Source organism: Puma concolor, chromosome D2 (genome assembly GCF_028749965.1).
Source record: "Puma concolor isolate L17-30 chromosome D2, mPumCon1.1.hap2, whole genome shotgun sequence".
In the NCBI taxonomy this organism is placed as follows: Eukaryota; Metazoa; Chordata; class Mammalia; order Carnivora; family Felidae; genus Puma; species Puma concolor.
Genome location: NC_141677.1, coordinates 76,688,395 through 76,714,206, shown reverse-complemented (window position 1 = coordinate 76,714,206; position 25,812 = coordinate 76,688,395). Strand labels below are relative to the sequence as shown.

Below are 25,812 nucleotides of genomic sequence, written 5' to 3'. Positions count from 1 at the left end.
GACTGTGCCCTTCATCTGTGCAGTCTGTGCTAAAACTCTGGGGTAGTTAGTATCAGAAATGTATTGTAGCTGTCTGGGAATGCAAGCTGGTGCAGCCACTCTGGAAAACGGCATGGAGGTTCCTCAAAAAACTAAAAATAGAACTACCCTACGACCCAGCAATTGCACTACTAGGCATTTATCCATGGGATATGGGTGTGCTGTTTTGAAGGGACACATGCACCCCCATGTTTATAGCAGCACTATCAACAATAGCCAAAGTATGGAAAGAGCCCAAATGTCCATCGATGGATGAATGGATAAAGAACATGTGGTATATATATACAATGGAGTATTACTCGGCAATCAAAAAGAATGAAATCTTGCCATTTGCAACTACGTGGTTGGAACTGGAGGGTATTCTGCTAAGTGAAATTAGTCAGAGAAAGACAAAATCATGTGACTTCACTCCTATGAGGACTTTATTTTTAAAAATTTTTTTTCAACGTTTTTTTATTTATTTTTGGGACAGAGAGAGACAGCATGAACGGGGGAGGGGCAGAGAGAGAGGGAGACACAGAATCGGAAACAGGCTCCAGGCTCTGAGCCATCAGCCCAGAGCCTGACGCGGGGCTCGAACTCACGGACCACGAGATCGTGACCTGGCTGAAGTCAGACGCTTAACCGACTGCGCCACCCAGGCGCCCCACCTATGAGGACTTTAAGAGACAAAACAGATGAACATAAGGGAAGGAAAACAAAAATAATATAAAATCAGGGAGGGGGACAAAACAGAAGAGACTCATAAATATGGAGAACAAACTGAGGGTTACTGGAGGGGTTGTGGGAGGGGGGATGCGCTAAATGGGGAAGGGGCACTAAGGAATCTACTCCTGAAATCATTGTTGTACTAGATGCTAACTAATTTGGATGTAAATTTTAAAAAATAAAATTAAAATTCAAAAAAAAAAAAAGAAAGAAAGAAATGTATTGTAGCTGTCAAGGACCCCGAGTCCTTAGGTCCCCCTGGCCTGGCTCACCACCTGCCTCCCAGAACCCTGATTCTTTTAATGTTTATTTATTTTTGAGAGAGAGAGAAACAGAGCATGAGCGGGATAGGGGCAGAGAGAGAGGAAGACGCAGAATCTGAAGCAGGCTCCAGGCTTTGAGCCATAAGCACAGAGACTGATGCGGGGCTCGAACTCGCCAGCCGTGAGATCAGGCCGTGAGATCATGACCTGAACCGAAGTCAGACGCTTAACCGACCGAGCCACTCAGGTGCCCCCAGAACCCTGATTCTAAAGTCCCGGTCACAGGTCATGGGCCAGCCTAGACTCTGCACAATCCACTCAGTTCTGGCCCTTGCGGAAAGGAGGCCCCGGGGCAAGAAGGCAGGCTGGCCAAGCAGCAGACCTCCCTGGGGCTCGGGCTCGAACGTTCGGAACAGAAGCCCCCACGGCAGCAGTGCCGGACATCACCATAGGCGGGCTGGGCAAGACCACAGAAGCAACCACCCTCACTTCTAGAACATTTGGGTGCTGCCGGTTGAAGGCACGGGCCGTGGTGGGAAGGAGCGCAGGCTTCAGGAGCCCCCAGATTCCCACTGGGGCCCCTTCTTCCTCCTGCTGCCACAAGGTCTTCCCTCCAGCAGATGGCCTGTGGGCTGCTGGGGGCCACAAGGCTCGGAAAAAGTCAGCATTATGCTAACGCAAGGGACTAAACCTGTTAGAAATCCAAATTATGTGGTAAAGCAGGTCTTTACAACACTTAGGGGATGCGGGGAGCGTGAAAAGTGGAGGAGCCTCTCTCGACACACTTTGATCAAGGTCTGGGAAGTTCTCGAGTATCCTGGTGACTGTACATGGGAAGGATCTCTCTCTGTGTTCCCAGCACAAGAGGCCGATGACTCACCCACTCTTGGCCAGTCAAGTGGAAGGTAGTGTTACAATTTCACCTGTGACGTCTGTGGGGCTAAAGAATCTGTTCAAGTCCTTTCTACCCAGGTGAGCTTTCAAGACTCGGTTTCCAAAGCACTGCCAGCAGGACTGGCTTTCCAGAAAATGCCGCCACGGGGAGGCTGGGAGTGTTCTCAGAGGCCACGGGCAAAGCGGAGGAGGCCGGTTTTTCTGATAAGGTAGGTTACCCCTGCGTCTGCTGCCTCCTACCCTTGCCCTCCCAGCACTGATATTTCTGTCCCATCCAGCCGGGCTCAGCCGCCTTTGCCACCACCAGAGCGGCCCCCCGGCTGAAGCTGATGAGGCGGGTGTGCAGCATCTCACTGGTTCAAAGTCTCTTTTCATCCAGCCCCGAACAAGGCAACTTCCAATTATAGGACCCAGCTGGGCCCCGCAGCACTTGCGTGGTCTCTGCCTCAGGGCGCCCTCCTCTGTGAAGTTTCTAGATGCCTCCTGCCCTCAGTTCCTCCACTACCACACTGTCCCAAAGTGCTGGAGCTGGGAGGTCAGGATCTGGTGGTGCCGGGGACAGGGTGGGTGGAGATGCCCCGATAACTACCCGCTGATTGGAATGTTTGGAGGAAAATGTAACCTGGGGCCGCCAAAGGCATCTCTGGCCCAGAATCTCCTGAGATGAGACTGTGCTGTTCATGCTGGACCCAGTCCACGGCCCCTCAGGAAGCATCATGGAGCCTAGGGTCTTCGAGTGTGTTCTGCACCTTCCTAGCTGGCATAGGACCCCCAGGGGTGGGCCAGAGGGGGAAGCAGTGGGGGGGCACTGAGCCCCTCTCCGCCCAAGGCCGCTTGCTTTCCACAGCCCAACACAACCCGCAGCGTCACCACCCAGCAGACACTGACCCTTCTTCTCACTCCAGAGACCTAAGGGATAGGCCAAGAAGGCAGGCTTGAGCCCAGGCTCCATTCAAAAGGTTGCCAGTCTGGTGCAGGTGCAGCCAGCCCAAGGAGCCACCTGCCCAGAGTCAGCGAAGAGAGAAGGCAGAGAGACTGAAGGCCTTTCCAGGCCCTGTTAACCCGCCTGGGAGCTGAGCTCAGCTGCTTAGCTGGGGGCTCCCTTTGTTCAGGGGACTCCCCGTCCCCACCAGGAAGGCGGGTAAAAATCACGGTGGGCATTCGCACATCCCAGGCCCGGAGGACGTGGGGAGGCAAACACCCACAGTTATCCGACCCCAGAACGTCTCCCCGAGCTGCAGCTGCAGCCGCGAGAACCTGAAACGTCCAGCATGCCCTTGAACGGAAGTGCAGTGTGGAAGTGGCATGAAACACGGAGGGTGGCACAAGCCACGTGGGGCCTGTGGCCTGTGGGCAGGTCCCAGCACCTCCGGGCCCCCCTCACGGCCTCACCACAGTGGGGTTTCCAGAGAAGAAAAACCTCAGCCACCACCAGAAGGATCCCACAACCTCAAATTAGGAAAACCCAAACCAACACCAGGCCTGGTAAACGGTAGCCATGGGGACAGGGAGACATGGCCCCTCTCCAGCTCACTGAGCCTGCGAGAAAGGAGGCCGCTGGTGTGGCTTTGGCAGGGCGGGGAGGCAAGGGCACAGGCCCTCCTAGGAAAGCTTGCTGCTGAGGGCGGGGCGGAGACTGGGCCACCTCGACCAAAGGCTGCCGCCCCTGAGTGACAGCTGGGCTGTGGACCAGGGACTCGCATGTGCACTGCCTCGAGGCTTCCTCACTGCGATGTGATACGTGGGTACTTATCTGTCACCTGCACTGTCACCTGAGCCATGCCACACAGCGGCTGCGTGGTCTCGCTAAGTCACTCCGTGTTTTCTCCGGCAGAGGATGAGGCTGCTATGCAATTGTTCGGCTGGGTTAAGAATTAGAGCTAAGCGTGCAAAGTTCTCAGCATAGAGTAGGGGCTCACTAAATGCAGCCATGGTCACCACCACCACCGTCGCCACGCCCCCCACCATCCTCATCACCACTATCCCCACGACCATCACCCGCCACCATCCTCACCTCCAACATCAACATCACCATCATCACCGCCACCATTATCACTGTCACCACCCCTACCACCACCATCCCCACGAAGCCATCACCACCATCACCATCACTAACAAGAACGCCCTCCTCCCCCCACTGCCACCACCGGCATCGTCACCACCACCCAGTTGCCCACCACTGCCACCATCAACACGCTATCTACATGACTTGTGTCGATAAGAGAACTGAGAACTCTGAGTGAGCCAGGGACAGACAGCAGGTCTCAAGCCCAGGTCTTTCTTCTGACTCCAAGTGCAGCCATCTGTCCATCATACCACTCCTCCCCCCAACACACACACACACACACACACACACACACACACACACACACACATACACACACAACTTTCCCATCAGCAGGATGTCAGCATCTATCCCATGTCTGTCAGAGGGTACCACAGGGAAATCATGCCTCCATGATATGGACCCATTTCCTCTCTGACCTCACCTGCCCCGACTCCCTCCCTCACACCACACTCTCCTCAAAATCCTCAGATGCCCTGGGTACCTTCCCACCTGAGGACCTCTGCTCTAGCTCAGGAGTCAGCAAACATCTTCTGTAAGGGCCACATGGAGTCTCTAGGTCACAGACAATCTGTGAACAAACGGGCTGTGTTCCAATACAACTTTATTACAAAAGCAGACAGCGGACTGGATTTGGCCCCAGGGTCTTAGTTTGCCTGAATTTCTCTGTTCTTGCTGTTCCCTTTGCCCGGAACCCTTTTACTTTTTCATTTGTGTTACACCCATAACCTTGTAGCATTCTGTGTGGCTCCTTTATTCTGTCCATTGTTTGTCACCTATCTCTGCCCCTCCTTCCACTGGAATGTAGGCTTCATGAGGGCAGGAATCTTGTTTTATTCCCTGCTATTTCCCAAGCACCTCGAACAGTGCTCGACACAGGGTAAAGGCTCAATAAATCACTTACAAGTAGATGGATAGACAGAGAGGCAGGGCCAGAAGAGAAGAGATGGTTTCCAAATGGACTTCAAAACAAACAAACAAACAAACAAAAAACCATATCACACACCATAGCCTTTTCTGAGCTTGTGTTTTCCTCCCTCAAAATGGGAATCCAGCTGCCTTCCCTGGGAGGGGGCAGGGTGCAGACAGCCTCTCCTGCCCTTCCCCTCAGTTATGTCAGCTCTCCCAACCCTGAACTTAGAGCCCCTTCTCCATGGGCAGCGCAGAAAGGCAGGGTGGGGGCTCTCATCAAATGGGCAGCGTGGGACTTCTGATGCCTCTGTCCGTGGCCTGAGTGGCCCCAGACCACCTCGCCAACCTCTCTGGGCCAGTTTTCTGATTTGGAAAACATCCAGAAGCCCTTTGTAAGGGTCAGACAGAGCACAGGCTTAAAACCCTAGCGCCGCACCAGGTACCAGGTAGGCACTAACATGATTTAAACCCTGCCGCTCCCCATCCTGGCCCCCCCAGACCTCCCCTCCCCTCCCTGGGGCTTTCCACTGTTTGCTCCATTCCTCTGTGTCTCTTCAGGGCTTGAGAGAAATTTCCTTCAAGTGAAAGCAGACACCTCATCCTCTTGCAAACACTGATGACCTTCTTAAAAATGTCCTTTCCAAGGAAAACCATATTTCAAATGTATTTTGGGGCTTACTACACTTTGTCCACACCGGTTTTCACAGTTGAGAAAGTTTGGCCACAAAAACTAACTTTTCACTGCAAAAGTAATCCTCTTCTCTCAGCAAAGCCCAAATTTGGTTACTTTTGTCTTCACTATGTTTTCTTTCGGTTAAGGAAGAGAAAGGCTGGGTGGGGGGGAGAGGGGGGTGTGAGCTGACCCCGGAGAAAAGCCACTGGCAGCTGTAAGTTGGCTCCAGCGGCCCAGCTGTGGCTATTTTGTTGGAGAAATAAACAGGACTATTTGCTCATGAAAAAAATGCCCCAGTTTTTCATACGATATTCATAAAAATATTTGCATTTCCCTGTGAGTAATAATTACTTCTGCTGCCCCCAGAATTTTTGCATCACCTACCTAAAAGAAGCTGAACAGATTCTTTAGAAAGCCCTCCCAATCATTATCCATCCAGCGACCTGGGTATGCTGTGGTGTAGATACAACTGCCCATATAGGGCTGGGAGGTCTGAGGTACAAAGAGGAAAGGGAGGGCCAGGCCCTGGTCTGAGTGCTCCATTTTCTCTGAGCCTTAGGACACCACAGCAAAGTTGATTTACTGTGCACATGAGGAAACAAGCCCAGAGAAGCCAAGTATCTGGCCCAGGTTCACACAGCCGCTAAGTGGCTAAGCTGGGATTTGAACCCGAGAATGCCTGGTTCTTAACTCCCAGCCCACGAGGCTGATGTGGAGTTATCTCAAGAGACACATGAGAACTGACCCGTCAGAACATTCCCCCAAAGCCTGAGGCCACAGAAGCCCAAAATTGGTGCAGCACAGAGACAGCTACAGAGAAAAGAGTTTCCAATGCAGAGATGAAGTCTCCCAAACTGGGGTCCAGGAGAGAGTTCTTGATTCCCATCTACCTTCATCCGTGCTTCCTCCCCCAGCTTCTCCCTCTTGGCAGATGGCACCACCATTCATACAGGCACTGAGGCCAAAAACCTATGTGTTGTTCCTCATTCCATCCTCCTCCTGGACTCTATGGTAAGCAGCCTCCGAGATGGCCCAGTGATTCTTGCCTCCTGGTATTCATAGCCTGCATGGTCCCCTCCCATACTGAACCTGTGTAATCAACAGGATGTGGCAGAAGTGATGGAGTATGACTCCGAGGCTAGGTCATGAGAGTCAGTGTGCCTTCCTCCCTACTCTCTTGGATCACTCTCGTGAAGGGCACTTGTGCAGACCTATGAAGAGGCTCATGTGGGGAGGAGCTGAGACCTCCTGCAGACAGCCAGCATTAATTTGCCAACCATGTGAATGAGCCCCCTTGGAAGTGGAGCCTCCAGCCCCATTCAAGCCTTCGGATGATGGCAGCCCCAGCCGACATCTTGTCTGCAATCGCATAAAAGACCCTGAGTGAGAACCACCCAGCTAAGTCGCTCCCAAATTTCTGACCCACAAAAACCACGAGACAACAAATGTTTGTTGTTCTAAACTGCTAAGTTTAGAGCAATTTGTTACACAAGTACAGTTAACTAACACCGCCTTCTGCCTGCAACCATCCATCAAGTCCTATGGATTCTACTTCTAAATGACGTATTGACTCTGCCATCTCCCTTCTCCTCCACGGCCACTGCCACGGGCCAAGCCACCATCACATCTCATAGGATGACTGCAGACTGGCCTCTCTGCCTCCATCTGGTTTCTGCCTGACCCATTGCAGCCTGTAGCATTCTACAAATGCAAACTACTTCCAGTCCCTCCGGTGGCTCCCCGTGGCCCACGGGATGAAACCTGAACTCTTTGCCATGAGCCATAAGGCCCTTCAGGCCAAAGCCCACTTGCCTCCCTTCCCTGGCCTCATCTCCTGGTCCACTCTGCTCCAGCTGCACCGGGCTGTCTTTTGTTTCTCATATACATCAGCTCTCCCCACTCGGAACCTATGTCCTGGCTGTTTATTCAGCCTGAAACACTCTTCCCATCGCCCTACCTTCACTTTCCAGCTGAGAAATCACCTCCTCAGAGGGCTCTTCACTGATCACCCTGTCTACTGAGCATGATTCCCCATCAGTGCTCCCCATCGCTACGTCTTGTGAATTCCCTTTACAAACTATAATGGCCTGAAATTAGTTTATTCATTTATCTATTAATCCTGCTTATTACCATCCACTCCTCTCTATCCCTTAGGCTACTTTTTTGGAAGCTGGCACCATGACTGTACCCAGTGCCTGGCACCAAGCAAGTATCCAATAAAATGTTGTTAAATGAATGAATAAATGCATTTCCTGTCTTAACGTGATCCCAGAAAAATCCCCTGTCGTTTGAGACCTTGGAATCTCCATCAAGGAAACCATTAACTAACTAGCCATGAGAGCCTAGGTGTGCCTTCCCCTCTCTGGGCCTCAGTTTCTCCAGACAAGGAGCTGGGTGGAGGAGTTCTCAGGTCCTATGGGTCCTTGTGATGGATCTGAAAGCAGTAAAGCCACATTCTGGGGATGTCTGTGTGCTCCCAGAAGCAACCAGAGGGCCTCACCTTGGGGTCTACGGAGCCGGCACTTTGTCCTTAAAGATCAGCTCAAGGCAGCATCTCTGTGGAAAGAACTGTTTCCTTTAGAGGATATGTAAATTCTTGACCCAGTAAAGTTCATGGGCTACTTCCACCAGGGGCACACTGTACCTGAGAATGAACCATGAGCCTGAACCATGAGCCCAGGAACCACCTGTGTTCCCTGCAAGGACCTGAGGACTAGCCCACCACCTACTGCTGTCATAGACTTTGGCTCTGGCTCTGCTTGCTTGGCCCACAAAGATGTGGCAGGCATACAGTGTTCAGGACCGCTCAGAGGAGACTAAAGACAGTGGTTGGGGAAGTGGAGCGTCTACCTGGGGACTTGCAGAGGCAGGCTCTATACTGGGGTCCCAGGCCCCCCATGACCATGTTCCCTCTGTACCTTCTCCTCCTAATTCCATTACACAGCAGAGTAAACAGGGACAAGGCAGTTGGCCTTACAAAGTCTTCGCCTAAAATATGCTTCCTTCACTGTAAAATGGCCAAGGAGAGCTCTATTTGGCAGATGAGATTTCTACCCTTAGAAATTCAGAATCAAATCCAAATACAAAAAGCAGAGATTGCCACAGGGCGACAGCAAGTGGAACGTGGGTGACTTAGCTTCCTATCGATGCTGTAACAAATCACTGCAAACTCAGTGGCTTAAAATAACATGAATTTATTATGCTGAAGTTTTGGAAGTCAAACTGGGCTAAAATCAAGGTGCAAGTAGGTGCAAGAGGCTCTGGAGGAGACTCTGTGCTCTCACCTTCTCCACCTCCCAGAGGCCATCCATCCTGCGTTATGTGGCTCATGGTCCTTTCCTTCATCTTCAAAACCAGCAGTCACCTGCAAGCATCACCACTCTGGCCTCTTGCTCTGTAGTCCAATCTTCCTCAGTCTCTCTATTGTAAGGACGCTTGTGATTACATTGGGCCCACCTGGATAATCAGGATGACCTCCCGTCTCAAGATCCCTCACTTTATCACATCTGAAAAGTCCCTTTCACCATGTCAGTAACACACTCCGGTTGCGTGTGGATGTCGACATCTTTGAAGGGCCCTTATTCAGCCTGGCACAGTGATGATTAAGACCATATGTTCCAGAGCCAGGCTGCCTGGGTTTAAATCCCAGCTGTGTCCTCTACTAGCTGTGCCACTCTCGGCATATCACTCAACCTCTCTTTGCTTCAACTGACTCCTGTGTGCCTCACAGACATAGGAGTCAGGACATGATGTGTGTAAAGCATTTGGCACAGTGAAGATAGCTCAGTGAGAGAAGGCTGTAATTATCCCCTCCACTCCACCAGAGTCAGAACTAATGGATGTCAGAGCTGGGAGGGACCTTGGTGATCACCCAGCCCTGCCCCTCACTGAACAGCTGGGGACAAAGAGGCCCAGAGAGGAGAAGTGAATCACCAGGTCATACAGTATTTTCTCGGGCAACTCCCCGTTACCCTTTAACCACCACCCAATACGGACTAGCCTGAAGGAGGGTCTGGCAGGGTGATCATGGCCCCCTGGCACCCTGCCCTACGCCCAGTACCTACTAAAGGACACAGCAGCCAGAGTCACACAGTGGGGGAGGGAAGTGCTCCCCAGCAGAACAGCTGCAGGAAACATCTGCAGGTGCAGAGGCCCCGGCCAGACCCTCACATGTATGGTTCCCACCCCACCCACCAGGCTCAGGGGTCAGAGTCAGACACAATGCATCTTTCCCCAAAAGAGGTCAACAGGACTAACCTTGGCTAGGGACATAGAGACCCACGTTCAGGGCCAAGAGAAAGTGCTCTGGAGCACAAATGGCAGCCAGGCCCCCTGTCTCTCTATGTGACCTCAGATTGGACACCTTTGGGCCTCCGTTTCCACATCAGAAAAGCAAGGTACTGGACAGATCTGTGGTCTTCTCTGTGCAATCCAGGTTTCCGGGGTCTGGGAGGCCCTGACTAACTTTCAGAGAGTCCTAGAAGAGCCAGCCGTGCATGGACACAAAGCTGAGGCACGTGTCCAGCTTGCCTGTCTAGGCATCACAGTTCATCAGTGAGTGCAGTTCAGGCTGAACAGACCTGCTCAGAGGTGTCTGTGATTAACAGAGGGGGGAACACAGTGACTCACTTCACTCAGATCGCCTGTTTCGCAGGCAAAATGCCTCCCTAGAAGGAGACAGGGATCACCGTGGGTCCTTGGCGGAAGCTCAGTTAGGCTCTGTTTCTTCCAGCCAGAGGGCTGACTCACCCCAAAGACTTTCCCCTCCCATAAATCTGGCCCAGACAGGCACTGCCCCAATGGTTCAATTTCCCCCACCATCACACTGTCCTCAAACTGACTCCAAGGGCTCCTCCTAGAAAGGTCTTCATAAGGTTCTGTACAGGGTCTTTCCTGGTCTCAGGGGCAGCTTTTGAACAGAAAGAGGCCCAAAGTGGGGTGGCCTCCAGGGCAAAAGCCAGGCCTTCACTTATTTCCTCACTGAGAAAGTTATATCTTCTTGCCTCAGGGCCTTTGCACACGTCATTCCCTCTGCCAGATATATACTTCCCGTTTCATTGTTTTTAACGACATATTTCAAGGTTAAAGAGAATAAAATTTTTTCAATACGCATTCACATAGGTTTCGTCAAAATAATTCATTCACTCTGTATTGAGAGACACGTAGGCTATTATTTCCAAATGTTTACCATCACAAATAAGGCTTCTCTGAGCACTCTGAGACACATCGCCCCCGCTTCACTGGCCACGTGTTCAGGTCTCACTTAGCGTCACATCATTCCCTAAACCCCCTTTCTGTCAACCCAAGAGTTGTCTCCACTTGCCTCTCTCCCACTGCTTCCCAGTCTTTCCTTTAAAGCACATGTCATAATCTGTGTCTTTATTAGGTTTCCCTGCAAGAGAACAGGGACCACATCCCTTTTGCCACCAGTGATCGGTGCCCAGGACACTGCCTGGCGCCCAGTGAAGTGTCTGTAAAGAAGAAAGTATTTGAATGAATGACCGAGCAAAGGCATCACCCCAGAAGCAGGCTATGCTGTGTTCCTTTCCACTCAGGACTCAGAGATGAACCCGACACATCTTTCCACCTGCCCCCTGCTCTGCCCCCGGGTTCCTGCCGCATCTGAGAGCCCTGTGCCCTGATGAAGGGAGCTCTGGGAACTGGAAGGCCAGAGGCTCTGGGCCAGACCCTCAGTGTACCCTCACTCACAAGGTGAGGTTAAGGAGACCTTCACCCGGGCCCTCCCACGGCTCCTCACGGCCAGGCACCAGCTCCTGTGCCACCACGGCAGGTCTGGGCGGCACTTGCCACGGCCATGCTGATGCTCTGGGAACCCCGAGAGCCAGAGTTTGTACCTCCTCCCTTGCATCCCCGCACAGCTGGAATGGACCAGCCCCCACCTGCTGGCCACACCTGACCTTGAGGTCAGGCCAAGGAGTAGGTCTGAGCTGTGTGCCTTCGCTTGCTACCAATCACTTAAAGTCTCTGTTTCTAAAGCTTCAAGAGAAAGTGCTGGATACAGAAAACTGGGTGGGGGGCGGCCAAGGAAACAAAAATAATAACAGCCATTAGGTGCTGTTGCCAAAGGACGCTCTTTACAGGCTGACCCACCCCAATCCCACAACTCGACAAGTCAGTTCTGGCTCTGACAGATGAGGAAACTGAGGAACGGTGAAAAGTGGTGATTTCATTTTCCTTTTTATTTCACTCGCCTGTACCTAAGTCCCAGGAGCAGGACTCCATCATGACCTGACCAACACCCCCAGAATCACAGCCTGCCTCCTTGAGAAACATCTTGGCCTACACACGAGGCACTTCCTGCCTCCTCCATTTAATTCTGACACTGGCTTGTAAGGTTTGACTGACCATCCTCATTTCAGAGGTGAGGAAACTGAGGCTTAGGGTCCTGTCTTTGGTAATAGCCAGGAACGGTAGAATTAGTATTCTAACCCAGATCTTTCAAACATGAACACTCAATCAATGCCTTTGAAGTAGGGAGACCTGGAAGCTGGACGGTCAGAAGCTCCAAAAGATATATAATGCAAGTCACATAGGCAATTTTAAATTGGCTGCTAGCCAATTAGAAAGGAAAGAGAGGAGCTCCTGGGTGGCTCTGTCGGTTAAGCATCAACTCTTGATCTCGGTGCAGGGCATGATCTCATGGTTTGTGAGTTCAAGCCCCGCATCAGGCTCTGTGCTGGCAGCGTGGAGCCTGCTTGGGATTCTCTCTCTACCCCTCTCTCCCTCTCTCTCTGCCCCCTCCCTACTCGCATTCTCTCTCTCTGAAAATAAATAAACATTTTTTAAAAGGTATAGAAAGGAAAGAAAAGTAAAATTAATTTTAAGAACATATTTTATTTAACTCCGTAAATCCAAAATATTACCACTGCAACATGTAATCAGCATAAAAAATTATTAATGAGGCATTTTTACTTCTTGTCACACAAAGTCTTTGACACCCGGTGTATATTGTACCCTTACAGCACATCCCAGTTCAGACTGGCCACATTTCAAGGGCTCCACGGCCACGTGTGGCAAGCGGCTACCGGCCTGGCTAGTGCCTGTCTACAGCAAGACAGAAGCATGTAAGACCACGGGGAATTCGTTCGGTCTCACCCGCCCCACCAACCAGGACTTCCTGTGTGTCTGCCGTGGGTCAGCAGCAGAAGCAACCCTGCACCCAGGGGTTTCCGTAGGGAGGCGGGTAGACACAGAGAAGGCAGCAATGAAGGGCACCACACCTCACCGTTCAGCCCCAGAGTTTCACACCCTGTCCCCATAAAGACAGAGATGGTCATCTTTCAGGCCAGAGCCCCTGAATTGCGGTTTGGAAAAGGTAGGCGTATCACACCCCCCTCTCCTGGACGTCAGAATAATGACCACCCCTCCTCCCTGCTGAAGAAAACCTGATGTAACAACCTCCTGGCATTATTTTCACCCTCAGACCCTAAGGGAATCCTTTGAGTTCCTCCACACCTGATGAAGGGACTCCACCTCCCACCCATTGGCAGGAAGCTGCGGGTGGCAGGCCCCAGGCAGCTGTGGGGGCTCAGACGCCCTCAAGGGCAGGCCCAGCAGAGCTCCTGCCCAGGCCCACAGGTCCCCTCTCCCTATAGCTGCCACCAGGCCTGACCCCAGAAGCAAGTCCTCCAGGAAAGGAAGGAAAGAAAGGGAGGGAGGAGAAGGGGAAGGGAGCCCTCAGATGACTCCCATTAAGATACATGCCCCGTCGGCACTGTCCCTGCAGTCTCAGCCGCGTGCACAGAGTGAGCACCTCCCTGGGGAAGTGGGTTGTCGGGCTCCCACCCCTACACAGGCCCTCAGCAGACGACTGGCAACGGGACAACATGGGACACCGAGGACGGTGCTGGGCACGGGCTAAGGAGTCGGGGCAGGTCAGGGAGCCCGGCCACTCACTAGCTGGGTGACCCTGGGCCAAACACTCTTTGGGCCCTGCTCGCTGCCTCTGTGAATGAGAATGAGATTTGCTTTGCCACTCAGGGTTGGGAGGAATAACTGAGAAAACACGTACGGCTCCCAACTCAGTGCACGGTGAGAGCTCCGTCCCCCGCCGCTCTCGCTATTGTCCCATCCTTGTCACCAAGGACCAACCACTTCTCCCCATGCCTTTCCCCTCCCCGGTTCACTCCTCCGCCGGCCGCATCTCGCTCCCTGCGCCCATCGGCCAGGGGTGCCCAAGGCGGCCTCTCAAGCTGTTCTCAGGCACTAAACGCAGTCCAGACCCATCCCCGAGCTCCGGGTAACATCACACTGGCCAGCCTGCCTCCAGGCGGGATGATGGACACTCGCAGGAGCCGGGCATCACACTGGCACTTCAGGGTAAGCCAGGATCCTGGGTCTGCCTGGGGAGGGGACGCGGGGCACAGTGCAACCCTGGGTGGTGAGCGGATCAGAGAAGCCCTCTCCAGCCCCAAACCCTGGAGACACCCCGGATCTTCACCTGCCCTCCCCGCCTTACATTCCACACTGAGTCCATCTCCGAGTCTGTGGGGCTACCCGAAAACACCTGCCTGTTCCCTCCCTCCGTCCCCACTGCTGCCACCTGGACCAGGCCAGCATCCTCTCTTGCCACTCAACTGGCCCAGCCTCCTTCCTGCTCTCCCACCTGTCTGTTCTCGCCCCCTTCAAACCATCCCCGCCCAGCCGCCAGGGTTGGCCGAGCTCAAAGCACACCATGGAATTCTCTCACTTAAAGTCCTCCAATGATCTCCAACGTGCAACCGCCCTGCGCACGACCCGCGCCCGCCTGCCTCTCGGCTCGGCCCCTGCCACGCCCCAGACGCACACTCCACTGGGCACCTGACCTCTTTCTCATGCCCACCTCCGGGCCTTTGCACCAGTGTGCCTCCTGCCCCACCATCCGCTGATGGCTCCTTTCTGACCCCTGTGATCCTATGCCCCCGTGGTGGCTCCCTGGGCCCCTCTACAGTGACACTTCCCCTTGCAGAGACTGTCTCCTCCCCTCATCGAATTCTGCTTTATCTCATCGACTCTACAGTATCTATCACTATCAGGAATTATTCCTGTTTATGTACTTATAAATTGTTTCTTTCCACGTGACACGATCTTGTTTGCTTCCTGGTTCACTGCCAGTCTACCACCCCCACCCTAGGGCAGGGAGAGCATCTGCCTTGGTCACTGCTGAGCCTCAGAGTCCAGACCATGTGAAAAGTTAGCCCTCCATAAATGCACGTGACCATCCTCTACTCACTGAGCAATCTTGAGAGGGTCACATCTGAGCCCCTCTGAGCCTTGAGCTCCCCCTTGTGAAATGCTACCTCCTGTCACTGACCCTGAGGGGGTGGGGAAGGCGAGGGGGGTCAGGGAAGGAGGAAGGGAGCAGATACTGTCAGCACCAGAACAACCTTTGCCCCAGTGATAGCGTCCACAAGCAGCAGTGGGGCAGGTGGGGCGTCGGTCACCCTGGCAACAGGCGCTCCTCTAGAGGCCCTGGATAGAGGCCCCAGGGAACCCCAGATCTCTGCGTACAAGGAGCCTGACAGGCCCCACCCTCTCCTCAGGCTCCTGAGCTCTGCTGCCTCTGCTCAAACGCCTGGAAAGACCTGCTTTCTGGCCCCAAGAAGTATTTACGTTTTGATTAAGTCTGGTTTTAAACCAATAGGTAGGCTGGCCAGAAGCCGATACACCAAGCCAGTCCAGCTGTAATAACACAGTGCACTGGGTGGGGGGGAGGTAGGGAGTAACAAAGGTGGGACCACAGGAGGAATCGCCGGGGTTCCACGTGGCCCCCGACCCCACCCTCAGCCTAAGCCGCCTCTGGAGAAAACGAACAACCAGCTCTTGTGAACGGAGGTGGTCAGCACTCCAGTGAGCCCTGGAGTGCTGCCTTGGAAATAAACATGCAGAGCAAGGAGTGCCCAGACCAAACCTGGCCTCGGGAAAGTGACCGCTACCCTTGGGCTGCCCCCACCCCCAGTAAGAGCCTCCCTTCCGCCAGGTGGGGTCTCACTCAGGAAGCAGAAAGTGAGTCTGTTCCAGAGTGGGGGCTTGTATCAAGTCACATTTGTAACCAGAGGACTCCACTAACCATCCACAGTTATGAGACCCCAGGAGGCTGGGACTAAGCCCAGGTATTTATTTTACTATCTTCCAGTCTCCTTCAAAGTGTGATTCTGGAGGCAGTAAATGACATCCTAAAGGAAGGTGTACTCCTGAATTCAAACTACCCAGTAGCCAAGACCTGCCTCATCACCCACTCCCTGCCTTCCCACCCAGAGAAAGTCCAGGCAACTAACAACTGCTTCAAAAAGGTATCTTTCATTCATTTCTGGTCACTTTCATTGGAAGTCAAGTTTCCTGGGCAGAAAGCAGGATTTCTGTTTGTACCACTTGCAGCTACAATGGCAAAAAGGTTTCGCTAAGCCCACGAGCTCCAAACAGATGGCTGTGGCTGCCTGGAGTGCCAGGACCTAAGACAGGGGTCAGGCTCAGTGGACAGGAGTGCCACAATCGATTAGCAACGTCTGCCACTGGCACAGGCAGGGAGAAAAATGCTGTGCATGCTACATACATGTTTGCTGTTTAGGCTTAGCTGCAAAGCAAAACCAGCATGGGAATTCAGAAAACCCAGGATTCAATTGTAAGGAAACATGGTCAAAACGGAGAGCCAGGGGCTTTTGGAGGACCAAAGCGCCACTGGCGATTTCTAGGGCAAAGGTGACAAATCACTCCCAGAAAGATCAAGTCACTTCCTTGGCAGGCTGTCAGATAGGACACATCCCGAGCCACTACCATCTGGACTATCGCTCAACCAACAATCCGCTCCCAGCTCCTCAGGGTGACACAATTCCAGACTTCTCCAGGAGATGAAAGGGCGTTTGACCTTTAGGGCCCAGAAATAAATATCTAGAGTTATGAACACACTTTGCTGCTGCACTGGGGAGGCGGTGGTGGGGTGGGACAAGAGGCGTCCCATTTCAAGACAAAGAATAAGGAGCAGCTGGGGCACAGAATGTTCCAGTAGCAGGCTTCTGTGCCTGTGCCAGGGCTGTGCAGGAGTGGGGTTTACAGCAGGAGAAAATGACAGGGCCTCCTAGTGATTTTTTAGGACAAAGTAGGCACCTCTGCCTATGTGCCCACCTCAACACTAGGCCTGAGGAAAAGGATCCCAACATGACCACCTGAGGCAGCCTTCCCAGGAAAAGCCAACCCTCTGGAGGTTTTCTAGCTGGGTTCACAGGTTGGGAATCACAGCTAACTAAGGAAGGGCTTGGGGGTGAGCAACATGGATAATTATAGGGTTGGAAGGAGGGTGAGTTCAAGGAGGCTGGCATCCCTCAGCCAGCCAGCCGAGGGTGACTTCCAGGGAATGTGAATTATTTCCCAGAGGAGTGAAGGACAGAGTCTCCATTTCTCCAAAACAAAAGAATATATAAAAGTTAACTCCTATTGCAGCACGGAGGGGACTGGAGGGGAAAGTTCCAGAACATATTACATGGTATGGGAGGAAAAGGTTCTCACTGCACTGTCTCAGCGTCTGGGGAATGGAGACTAAGGGGACACATTTCTGGGGGAGCCCCAGCTCACCTCTGATGACCTGCGTGACCTCAGCAGGCTGCCTCCCTCTCCCAGCTGTGGGCTTCCTTCTCCGTAAGACAGGAACAACAATCCCCACCCTGTGCTGCTTACGGGCGGCTGTGAACATCAACGGTGTGTGGAAGACAGTGGGATTCTACGCAGGAGAACGAACCCGCTGCAGCTACATGTAACCATGTGGCTGGATCCCAAACACGGGGGTGAGTAAAGGAAGCCAGATGTAAAAGGCAAACATGATAAGATTCTACTCATCCAGTGTTCAAAGGTGAGCAAAACCAACCCATGGTGTTAGAACCACCTGGTGCCTGGAGAAGGCTCCAGGGTGGGGGCTCTGGTTCCAGGACGTGTGTGCCCTGTGAAAACCCACCCAGCAGTTCATCATGGCTTCTGTGCTTTCTTTCTTTTTTTTTTTTTTTTAATAATTTTTTTTAACGCTTGTTTATTTTTGAGAGAGAGAGAAAGAGAGAGAGAGACAGAGTGGGAGCAGGGGAGTGGTAGAGATGGGGGAAACAGAATCCAAAGGAGGCTCCAGGCTCTGAGCTGTCAGCACAGAGCCTGGTGCGGGGCTCAGACTCATAGACTGTGAGCTCATGACCTGAGCCGAAGTCAGACGTTTAACCGACTGAGCCACCCAGGCGCCCTGGCTTCTGTACTTTTCTACATGGACAGTACACCTCAATGAAAAGCTTACCCAGAAAAATGATCTTTTGTAAACCCCTAGGTCAATATATTGATATAAAGGAGAATGCTCTAGAACACAGGTGCTACTGATCTCCTAGAAGCAGACAGCAGGTGAGACAATGTCCTGATGTCCTTCCTATTCCATCCTGTGATTGGGAGGAAGGCAAGGGAAACATGTCCTCTTTCTGGGACTATGAGTTTCTAAGCTGAGCCACCGTATAGATGACAGCGGGGGCAACCTCCGTCTTTCGCTAACTGCACACTGACATCTTTGTCCAGACTGGGCTGCCCCTTCCCCTCCCCATCCCCACAAAACACATACCGCTCACTCTTCTTGGGCCCGGGCTCCTGCCTCTTGTTGGAGCGTTGCTGGCAGTGCTGACCCCAGATTGGGGGTCGAACCCTGTGGCTAGTCCTCTGGAAGGTGACACACTAGTCTTCAATTAAATGTCAGTGGTTCGGGGCACCGGGGTCACTGAGTCGGTTAAGCGTCTGACTTTAGCTCGGGTCACCATCTCACAGCTCGTGAGTTTGAGCCCCACATCAGGCTCTCTGCTGTCAGCACAGAGCCTGCTTCAGATCCTCTGTCCCCTCTCTCTCTGCCCCTTCCCTGCCTCTCAAAAATAAGTAAATAAAACATTAAAAAAATATATATATATATATTTAAATGTCAGTTGTGTGGCTACAAAAAGGAATATTTGTTTTCTCCTCCCTCCCAGGCCCACATCCTGTGTACCTCTCAATTAAAGAAAAATTTTTTCTTTATGTTTATTTATTTTTGAGAGAGAGAGAGAGAGACAGAGAGAGGAGGGGCAGAGAGAGAGAGGGAGACACAGAATCCGAAGCAGGCTCCAGGCTCCGAGCTGTCAGCACAGAACCTGACGCAGGGCTCGAACTCACAAACCACGAGATCATGACCTGAGCCGAAGTCAGACACTTAACCGACCGAGCCACCCAGGTGCCCCGCACCTCTCGATTTTAAAAACACAGCTGTTCATTGGCATTTGTGGCTCAGGCGCCCAGGCTCAGAGGGCATGCATATTTATCTACTCCTCAGCAGCATTTCAGCATTTTCTTTAGGGAGAATGACACTTAAAGTTTGAAGAAAAATCCCAAGTGCTGGCCAGTGAGCATGTGCAATGGGCACGGTCCCTGGAGACAAGCGCACTGGGAGGAGAAAGGGCTGCTTGAATAGGGGATACGGGGGCACCCTGGAAGGCGCACTGTCACAATGGCATCAGGAAATTGGAGGCACTGTCTCTCCTGCAGCCCTCACTGATAGAATGAGAGCTTGGCTAGACTGTGGTCTTTCAAATTGTTTCACAAGGGCCCCACAAGGTGCCCCTGGCACCCCTTAGAAACCATTAAAGTGGGGGATTTCACTTGAACAACAGGTTCCTAAGACATTTAAAAACAAGTTTGGAAACTATGGAATTAGATGAAGCTAAAACCAGGATTCCGTCTAATGTGGCACCAAAGATAATGAGCATCTCAGCCTCTGTCGGATCTGCTCCGCTCCTGGGGATGACACTGTAGCCCTATGCTGCTTTCTGCCACCCTCGGTAACTCCCACTGGGGTGGAAACTCCTGGGGGAAAAGTCGGTCTGCCTTACTCAGCACCTGCAGTCATGCCTGGTACACAATAGGAGCTCAATAATCTTGGCGAGCAAGCGAGCGAACAACTGAGCAAAGAACACAGACCTCAGGGGACTGCGCTTGCGAAGATCAAATAAGAGGTCACGGGTACACAGTAAGCGCTCTATAAGCGGTAGCTGGGATTTGAACTTGGGTCTGTGCAGTGTTCTCTCAGCACCGTGAAGTCAAAAGTGTCTGGGGAGTCCCACCCCATCCTGGCAAATGGCATCCTTAAGTTTGTGCCTGACTTCAAAAGTACTTATTCCCTGAGGGTAAGAACTAAGTTTGGGGTTTATTTATTTTTTTAGAATTCTCTGAAAGACCCCCAGAATAGCTACCGGCCCAGGGCACAACCCAGAAACAATGAGCGGATAAGGCTAAGCGAAGGCACCAGGCGACTGTGAAAGCCAAGGAGGAGGTCCTCGAAGACAGTTCCTTCCTGGCTCCACACAACAGCTCTGCATCCCCCAGCGCCCACGGTTAGCTGTGGTCACACCCTCGGTGGCCAACACATTCAGGTCATGCCCACTCACCCAGCCACCACCTCCTTGTGAATGGGGGATCACAAAAGGCGCCTGTGGTCAGACACCTGTCTTTCCGAGGATGCCAGGCATGTAGCTGAAAGGGTGCCACAGGCTTCCCTGAGTTTCCTGCTGAATTTGGTGACACCTGGGAAGTCCGAAAGAACCTTCCTTTGCCTCTCATGTCAGCTTACAGAAAGCGCAAGACATCAACCCGCAGGAAACTTAAAGGTTACAGAGAAAAACTCCCCATCAGATCACCCTCTGGCGTTGCTCACCGCTGCAGCTGGGCCTCCTGGTCTCTATCTGCCCAAAGCTGGCTCCAGCAGCCTCTGTCACACTGTTTCCACTACCTGAGACCCTGTACCCCAAACCACCCAAGCGAATGTCTACTCACCCCTCAAGGGCCAGCTCAAGTTTCACCTCGGCAAAGCTTCTCCCTCTACTTCAGCCAGGGACCCCCCCGTTCCTGTCCCTCTCGTTTTGCTACAACCCTCCCCATCTATCCCGGGTGCATTTACTAAATAAACACACGCCCATCTTAGACTTGCACTGCACTGGGCTTGCTGCCAGGAACACAGGGATAAAAGCCCCCTCCCTCCTTACAGGAGCCCAGTGTGGACGACAAGACAGACATGGGAACAGAGGATTATGCCCAACAAGGAGATCTACAGGACCTGTGTGAACAGAAGGCTGTAGAAGAACAGAAGGGGACAATGGAGGACCCAGAAGGACAAGAAGGTGTCCGCCAAGCAGAGGGCGGGAGAGCAGTCCAAGCAGAGAGGGATCCTTGGGAATGGCTGGATCTCGGGGTGCCTGGGAAGGCAGAGGAGTCTGGGCAGAAGTGGGAGGCAGGCTGTGGAAGGGAAGCGTGTCCGATGCAAGGTTAGAGCCACCATGATGCCGGCAAGGCCAGGAAGCATGTCAGGGGCCATTGCAAAGGTCCAGGAGAGAGAAGGGATGAGACTGACCCACCAGAGTGGCAGCAGAGGGGAGAGAAGGGGCTGGAGGCATTCTTCCAGAAGCTGTTCAGCATTTGGGGGTCTCTCATAATTTAACCTCCTCTGCTAAGCAAGTACTCCTTGTGAGAAGTGACCCGCTTTTCTATTTTACTTGAGTGCAGAGCGGCCTCCCAATGAATAAGTAATTACTGAACTAAGTTTTAAACTCTAGAAACATCTCTGAAAAGATGTGCTTGACCTCCCTGACCCCGATAGTGGTTGAACAAAGAACACAATTGTACAAACTGAACACACGGGGACCACACCTAGGCTATCCCAGTCAGACCAAAGAGCTCAGTCTGTGCTTGAAGCAAAATGCCTCCAGGAAGCCAATCAACAAACCACTGCTGGGTCACAGGGAGACTCGAGAGTAGGGCGCCCACGGTACAAAGACCAAGGAAGAGGGAAGCCGCTCTCGTTCAGAACTCCACTCATCATCTTCCGAGTGGCTGTGAGACGATGGCCAAGTCCTCGACCCTCTCTGGAATTCTGAGCCCACATCTGCCAGAAGAGAATTCAGGGACTGCAAACACACCCATGGGTTGTTTGCCATCCTTGACCCCCATAGTGGGAGGAGAGTCACAAGCCCGTACCCTGCCCAGGACACCAGCCCCCAAAAGCAGAGACATTAAGCACTTCCTTTCACGGGAGGGAAATTCTTGTTTACAGCTCTCAGCTGGTGCAGCCCCAGCTCTTCTGGGGGGAGAGGAGAGAGAGGCCCCAAAATCCTTGATCACAACAGTGACCAAAACAGCCACAGGCTCACCTTGCACAGCCCTCTCTCAAGCAGAAGCCACGTACAAGGAGCTCTAGGCACAAAAGAGCTCCACGTAGCTCCCACAGGACCACCGTCACCAAAAAACCCCACCTTACGCTCTCCATCCCCCAAAGCTTATTTTTTAGTGGAAAAAAAAATCTTTTAAAATGACAGTTTTGAAACGAAAATATGCTCCCTTACCATACTTTCTCATGGAGTTAAAAATACAAATAAGTGTCGGAGGGGGAAAAGTTTTGTTTAAGGTCAGAGGGGAAAAAAAAAAAAAAGAGGCATGTTTTCTGAAATCTCGGAAAATAAACAGACTGAGCCCTCATCTGCAGGCTCTCTGGGAATATGACCTGAAATGCAGCTGGGGGTCGGAACACCATTTAAAGGAAAGCTCCAGGGCACGCCCAAGGCCGGGGACTAGTGGCTCGGACACTGTGTCCCCCTCTCCAGAGGACCATCCTGCTGGCCACTTGGGATAGGAGTGTTCAGGAACTGAGAAGCAGAGGCGGGTGTGTGAGAAGAGCATGGAGGATGACCGGGAAGGAATAGCGGGTGCAGCAAGGGCCCTGGGGCCGGCTCTGGCCTAGGGGATGTTTATCCAACCACACCAGGTTATGAGGCCACACTCCAGGCAAAGCCGGACCAGCGACACCCGTGAGGGGCAGCAGAACTGCTGTCCACGCAGGAGACAGGGTCACACTGGGTAGTCGCTCAGCCTGGCCCACCGGCTGTACAATGCCTGCAGTCTGTATCTATTAAGCCCTACTGCATGCTGGATCCTGCCACAGGCACTGCACCTGTAACTAGACGGCTAGACAAGGCCCTTGTCTGCACAGAGTTTACATTTGGGTGTCCAGAGCCCCTCCACTCTTTCCTCCAACCCCCTGCCCACAACCCTGGTGGACCTGCCAGTCCCACGGGGAACTGATATGTGCTGAGCACTGTTGCACAGGGGCTGGAGTAAGCCAGGCCCCTGCCCCAGGGGGCTCTTGAACTCCTGGGGGATCCTGCAGGCAGCCGGAGTGAGGAGGGGGGAAGATCCCACCCTGCTGTCCATAATAACGTGGAGTTACACTGACCATCCACAGAGATGCACCCACGCTTGATTACTGCACACCTCCGGTGTCCCTAGCTCTGCACTAACCCTGGGAGCAGCGGACACAGGCACTGGCTCCATTCCTACCTAGGAGAAGGGCCAAACCCAGAGAGGGAGAACCAGAAGCAAAGGATTAGGATGCACTCAGAAGCAGCGGGAATAGGGCTCTGAGCGTGGCTTTGGAATTAGACAAGGCTCAATTTGGATCTAAATCCAACCGTGTTACTAGCTGCGTCCACCCGGGAGAGTCACTTCACCTTTCTGAATCTCAGTGTCCCCTATGGTAATGTGGAGATGACCATGCCAACCTCATAGATGTACATCTGATGACCAGCTTGCTGCTGCCGTCTGACAAAGCAGAACAATGACCATCCTCTTATCCGGGCTTTCCAGAAGCGTGAACAACGGGGTGGGACCACAGGGCAGGGGGCCGTGGATTTTGCCAGAGAAAATCCAAAACATTCTAATTAAAAGATGAAACGTCTGGGGCGCCTGGGTGGGTCAGTTGGTTAAGGGTCCGACTTTGGCTTAGGTCATGATCTCACAGTTTGTGAGTTTGAGCCCCGCATCGGGCTCTGTGCTGACAGCTCAGAGCCTGGAGCCTGCTTCGGATTCTGTATCTCTCTCTCTCTGCCCCTCTCCCTCTCATGCTCTGTCTCCGTCTCTCTCTCAAAAGTAAATAAACATTTAAAAAAACTTTAAAAAAGATGAAACGTCACTGGAGCTAAACCTGGAATAAGAACATAATTTCTACAGAAAGAAAAAGTAGAGAGGCATTCCAAGCCCAGAAGGATCAGGCATTTTTTTTTCCCCTCAGGGGCCTTCTAATGACATTTCTTTATTCCTGAAAGATGTGTGATGAATAGACAGATAAATGTAGTTTTCCTCTCTCTCTCCCTCCCTCTTTTCTTTTCTCCCTCCCTTCTGTCCTCCGTCCCTCCTTCCTCCTTCCCCCCCCCACCCTCCTATTCTTCGACATAAATTTATTGAGCACTTAATATGTGCCAGGTGCTGTTCTAGGCACAGAGGACAGATCAGTGAACTAAACAGATGGTGCTCTCCTGGAGCTTACATTTGACCCTCATAGCCACCCACAGTAAGATTGGCCAGGTACCATCATCAACCCCATTTTATAGATGAGAAAAGGAACCACAAGTTAAGAAGCCTAAATGACACACAGGAGCTCTGAGCCAGAACAGACAGAGGCAGGCCCAGTCAGCCTTCACCCCCGCCTCCCCACCTCCCAACCTTTCCCACCAGAACCTTCGCACCCGGGCAAGGGAGTGAGTGACCATCCCCCAAAGTGACCACTTCCGGGGGGGCGCCTGCGTGGCGGGCTGATGGAGACGACAGACTCCCTCATTACTCCTGCCAGCCACTCCCAAGTTTCTCTTGTAAATAATCATTTAGACTCCAGAACAACCTTTTGCCTTCAAATTATAGCAAGTTGAAAAGCAGAGTCAACAGAATCCCCCAGACTCCTGAGAGAGCTGACCTTGCCCTTGTGGTTTAAGGAAAGGCAAGGGGGTCACAGGGTTGTCCAGGCCCTGCGTGTGATGCCACACTGTCCACCAAACAATTAGACGTTGCTGAAAAGCCAATCACAACCTAATATACAAAAGCACTGTTTTCCCCAAAAGAGGGGGCAGCTTTCTTTTTTGGCAATTCAGTCCAGTGAGATTTTAGTTCAAAGGACTTGAAGCACTTTGGGAACTCAATTAACGAAAGGGATTATTATTAAATGAGCTCAAAAGCTCCCTAATGAAATATTAAAAATCGCTGAAGTGGGTCCGGTATTCCGTCCTCTCCGTTTCTGAGTATGTCTGAAATTTATCATAATTAAATGTTTTAAAAGTCCTGATAAACCAACAACAGAATAACTTAAAGTAGTGGAGTGAATAAAAATAAAACATCCACACTGGTGTTACTAAAAATGATAACCCCCAGATTTGTGGGGCGTTTTGCTCCACAGAGTCCTTCCACATGTACGGTATCTAATTACTCAGGGCTCGAACTCATGAGCCGAGAGATCATGACCTGAGCTGAAACCAAGAGTCGGATGCTGAACCAACTGAGACAATCAGGCACCCCTCTAATTTGAACTTTCAAGGAAGGCAGGGGTTATTAGCCCCATTTTGCAAACGGGGAAGCTGAGACTCAGATTTGCCCTAGGGTTTTCTACCAGGAAGCCAAGCAGTGGGGACATGAACCCAGCCACGGGGACGATACGTGGACTTCATGTGGCCCAGCCCCAGCCCCCGTAGCAGCTCCCTGCTCCTCCACTCCTGCCTCGAAGAATGTGGCTGTTATCAACCGACCTTGTCAGGCCTTTTTTAATGCTAAAACATTTTGCTGGTCCCCACTCGGTTTCCTAGCCACCACCCTATCACTACACGTGGCGGACTTTAAGAACTGTGCCACGGCCCCCACAAGCCACGGTGGCTCGACTGTTCGGCGGCCCACCAGGGCTTCTTGGCCCAGCATCCATCTTCCCTGCTGGATCTTTCAACCAAACGCTTGTTTGGCCAGTGGATGGTCTTCAGTATAAAACATTTCCAGCAACATAAATCAAGTCCTTCTAATGAGCGCTGCCCCTGGCCGGCCTTAGCTATTCCAACCCCAACTCACCTTTTCAGAAACCTTGTGGGGGCAGAGACTGGCCACAGATTCCTCCCATCTCTGCCCCCAAGGCAGGAATCAACCTAGGGGAAGTCTGGGGCGGGAGGATTTCTGTCACCATCCACCCTCTTCCCACTGCACCTTAGGACCAATCTAGAAACTGTTTTAAGTGACAGCCCTGACCCCTTTCATTTGAGACCCATTTGAGAAGACACTGGTTCCTTACTGCCCACCCCTCCACCTCCCCTCCTGGGTCTGTAATTTCTAGTCCCCCCCTGCCACAGGCCGCTTCTGAGCCCAAGGTGCCCTAAATGCGTCAGCCGAAGTTGACCCCATGATGTATGTATGGGTCTGATGACTTC

General features: G+C 52.4%; 1 protein-coding gene and 1 long non-coding RNA gene across 3 annotated transcripts in view; one reads left to right on the top strand and one right to left on the bottom strand.

The window, feature by feature from the left end:
- The window catches only part of GRK5 (G protein-coupled receptor kinase 5), a 217,941-nt gene that overhangs the window by 128,671 nt on the left and 63,458 nt on the right, over window positions 1-25,812 (bottom strand). The gene's annotated exons all lie outside the window — the stretch shown is intronic.
- On the top strand, window positions 1,962-7,798 carry LOC147576200 (uncharacterized). The gene is made up of 2 exons (XR_015241883.1): window positions 1,962-2,113; window positions 6,469-7,798. It is a non-coding gene; the product is annotated as an uncharacterized LOC147576200 (long non-coding RNA).